Source organism: Tiliqua scincoides, chromosome 5 (genome assembly GCF_035046505.1).
Source record: "Tiliqua scincoides isolate rTilSci1 chromosome 5, rTilSci1.hap2, whole genome shotgun sequence".
Lineage (NCBI taxonomy): Eukaryota > Metazoa > Chordata > Lepidosauria > Squamata > Scincidae > Tiliqua > Tiliqua scincoides.
Genome location: NC_089825.1, coordinates 58,330,144 through 58,334,255, shown reverse-complemented (window position 1 = coordinate 58,334,255; position 4,112 = coordinate 58,330,144). Strand labels below are relative to the sequence as shown.

Genomic DNA, 4,112 nt, shown 5'->3' with positions numbered 1-4,112 from the left:
AATTGTCAAAATACTACTTTACCATTAAGAAATTGGTCCTGGTATTCAGCCAAAATCTTGCCCCTATAGCTTAAACCCATTGGATCTAGTTCTGCTCTCTGGGGCAGCAGAGAACAAATCTTTGACCTCTTCCATGTGACAGCCCTTGGTACAATATTTGAAAATTGCCATTATGTCTGGCATCAGCCATTTCTTCTCCAGGCTTTTCATTTCATGTATTAGATATGATGACAGCGTCTCCGGATGCATTTGCACCCAATGGTATTACTGCGTATCAACAGGCAACACCTGGCTCATGCCCAACATTCCACCTATGACTTGTTTTTTCCATACTGGTAGTGAATGATGTGATGAACAGTGGTGGTAGAAATCAAAACAGGACACCTTCTGAGACAGCTTAGGAGAAGGGGGGGGAGGGTGGACTGTTGGTTGTACCAACAGTAGAAATAAGGAGGTTTTGCTCAGAATATACCAGAGGGGTGATTCATCAGGTCAACAACTTAAAAAAAAATCCCAGTTAGTTTTTGAATGCATCCAACATTTGTGAATCAATAAAGCTTCCTTAGAGTAGGCTTGGCTGTTTGGTCCTGTCTTCCAATCAGTTTCATTATCAACTTTGCCAAGCACTGAAAATTTCCACTTTTCCATGAACTAAAGGCAATCAGTGTTTATGGTTGCCAAACAACCAGAATCTTACTAGTCCAAGAAGCAAAATTTTGTTCATTTGGATAGCCAATACTGAAATCTGAAAAGGCACTGATCTTCTGTGTCTGTCAGTCTCCACCTATCAATTGCTAGGTTTCATTATAGCTTTAGTACCCCACTATGTTGCAAACCTGGATTCCCATTAGATTCCATTAACAGATTCCATTTGCCTCGACCTACCTTTCGCCACTAAGAACATAATAACAGCCCCGCTGGATCAGGCCATAGGCCCATCTAGTCCAGCCTCCTGTATCTCACAGTGGCCCACCAAATACCCCAGGGAGCACACAAGACAACAAGAGACCTGCATCCTTGTGCCCTCCCTTGCACCTGACATTCTGACACAGCCCTTTTCTGAAATCAGGAGGTTGCACATACACATCATGGCATGTAACCTGTGATGGATTTTTCCTCCACAAATTTGTCCAATCCTGTTTTAAAGGCATCTAGGCCAGATGCCATCACCACATCCTGTGGCAAGGAGTTCCACAGATCAACTACATGCTGAGTAAAGAAATATTTTCTTTTGTCTGTCCTAACTCACCCAACACTCAATTTTAGTGGATGTCCCCTGGTTCTGGTGTTGTGTGATTGGGAAAAGAGCATCTCTCTATCCACTCTGTCCTTCCCATGCATAATTTTGCATGTCTCTATCATGTCCCCCCTCAGGCATCTCTTTTCTAGCCTGAAGAGGCCTAGGCTCTACCTATGAGCCACCAGATTCCACCAAATTCTTTCCTGGTTCTACCTGTTCTGGGTTTGTCTCTGCTTCACTCAGGAAGCCAGTGATAATATTAGGTATTGCATTTGTCTCAGAATTAATCCAGGGCAAGTCCATTCTTCACTTTCCAGTCTTGGGCCATTTGCAATTACAGCCCAATAATGACCACTGCACCCGTTACATGTTCACTGAATGCATGGTGGAAAGTTCTATCCAGTGATGACTGTGCACGCAACCTTCTAGTCTTCAAAAATAAAATAAAAGCCAACTGTGTCCATTAAAGTTGCTGGGGCTCTGATTTTTATGTAATTGCTTAAGGGTGCAGATAGATTAATCCCAACTTGATCCCTCTGAAGGCTTAAGCACTGTGAGCAGGACAGTTAACTTTCAGATTCCCCCAGGAATAGGTAGCCTTCGACTGCATTCTGGAAGGAGATCCCTTTGTTGGCCACCAGATGTTGCTGTGAAGCTAGGTTCAGGAAGCAGCCTTGCAGCTTACCTGTCTACTCTGTTGCACATGCTCTGTTCTATCACACACACACCTCATACATTTACACCTGCCAGTGAAAATCTAGACTGCTTTCCCACTCAGAGTATGAATTTGAAACTGAACTTCGAGGTAAGCCCTGTCCAAACTAGCAGGCCATATTCTAGAATTCCTGCAGGAGCTATTGCAGACTGTGTCTGCTAGCTATTCTCAGCACTAGGCAAAGGATGTCTTGGACTGTTTTCAGTAATCTCATTGGGGTTGGAAAGAAGGATCAATCTATGGGAATTCCTACCCCAGGAAAGTCTCCTGCCCAAACCCCATTGACGTGAGGTTTGCTTTGGAGAACCTCAAGATCAGTTGTGCTCCTCCTTAATTCTTGAATGTTATTTTAAAATATTTTTGTTAACAGTATACATGATTAAATCCATTGTATTCAACATCAGGATACATCTCCTTCTGTCTCTGTAAATGTTATTTCTAACATAAGGATCGATCCCGTCCATGACTGCCACCTTAGAAAATTACATCAGACACAATTCAGTTCTGTTCAGTGAGTTCAGAAACCAATTGATTAAAAAAGGTGATTCCATTAATCTCCGTTCAGACCCATTTAAGGAAGAAAAGAACTACTTCAGGCATTTTGAATTCAGGCTGGGAAAAGCAAACAAGTTTCTGATTCAAATCTTATCTTATCAAATCTTATGTTATGTCAGGGTTCCCCTGACTTACCTGAGTGTAGAGCCGCCCAGGAGCAAGTGCCCAGGCTGGGTAGCCACAGCAGCAGGAGGAGAGAACCTGCCTCGGCCCCTGTGGCTGGCAGGGGAAATAGAGCCGCCAGGCTGCCACAGACAGATCTTCATGCCCACTGGGAGGGCAGTAGCACGGCTAGAGGGGATTGGCCTGCAGACTCCGGGAAGCAGGCCATGGCAAGCCGTGACTAGACACCCAGTAGTAAACCTCACCCATTCCTGAGCCCGGCGTTGGGACCGTGGGGGACCAAGCCAGTCCCTGACCGACTGGGCGGACCTCCAGCAGACGGCTCAAAGCTCCAGGGCTCGCTGTTGCCGCCTTGCTTGCCAGTTTGCAGGGGCAACACTGCCCACAAGCCCAGTCCACTCCAGGGGCAAGGGGGCGGGAAGCAGTTCCTGCTGCCTGGCTGGCAGGTAGAGCAGGAGGGTGAGGCACAGGCGAGGAGAGGGAGGGAAGGCTTAGGTGGCCAGCATTACAACCCTCACAGGGAGGCAGGGGAGGAGCCTAAGAGGGATGGTCTCCAGCTTAAAGCCCAGCCTGGCCAAGGATGAGGTCAGAACTGGCTAGGACTCTGGTTGGAGCAGATGGGGGCTAACCCCTGAGCCAAAGCCGCCTGGAACTAGGAGAGTCCCAGATTGTGAAGAGAAGGACCTGCGTGAGGTAACCCCCTCCCCGCACAACCCTACTGAGGCCACTTGGGCTGGGCTGGTATTGGGCTGGTATTGGGTTTGTCTCTGCTTCACTGGGCTGGTATTGGGCTGGGCTACTGAGGCCAGACCTGGAGGTGCCCTGCCACTGCCTCCTGTGACCCCGGGGGTCCCCTGTATCCAAGGCCTGACATGTTAGTTTTCAGTCAGTTGGTTAAGTGAGTAATTATTCAGACATATAGATCAAGAGGGCAGGTTGTACAGATTGGTTGATTGGCAACCTTCAGTCTCGAAAGACTATGGTATAAGCCTACAGCACCAGGTATTCCCAGGCGGTCTCCCATCCAAGTACTAACCAGGCCTGACCTTGCTTAGCTTCCAAGATCAGACGAGATTGGGCATGTGCATAGGTTGCCTATTAGTCAGTAGAGTGCATTAACACTCCATTCTTGCAGCAAAGGATGAATTTGCTCCTGATGCCAAATGGAAATGAAGTTGTAGCGGCCTCTTCTAGGGGATTCCAAATGTACACTTGGCATGATGCCATGGTTTACTCAAAGGTGTCATTCTGCCCTCTCAGCTTCTGATTGGTGAGGGCTCCTGCAGGTGACAACTAGGGGTGGGCAGGTGGCTGACAGAGGCAGTGGGGTCTTCCTGTGGGGACTTCCTGCCCCACCACAACTCATATTTTGCCCTTTAAATGCTGAACTGATGTCCATTCTTTCTTTAATGTGGGGCAATATCACTGCAGAATCAAATGGCAATTTCCACTGCAAGTGAACCAACACAGCTGCAACAT

General features: G+C 47.4%; 1 pseudogene; it reads right to left on the bottom strand.

Moving 5' to 3' along the window:
- Positions 1-3,620: 3,620 nt before the first annotated feature.
- Positions 3,621-3,736, bottom strand: LOC136654469 (5S ribosomal RNA; annotated as a pseudogene).
- Between the last annotated feature and the right edge of the window lie 376 nt (positions 3,737-4,112).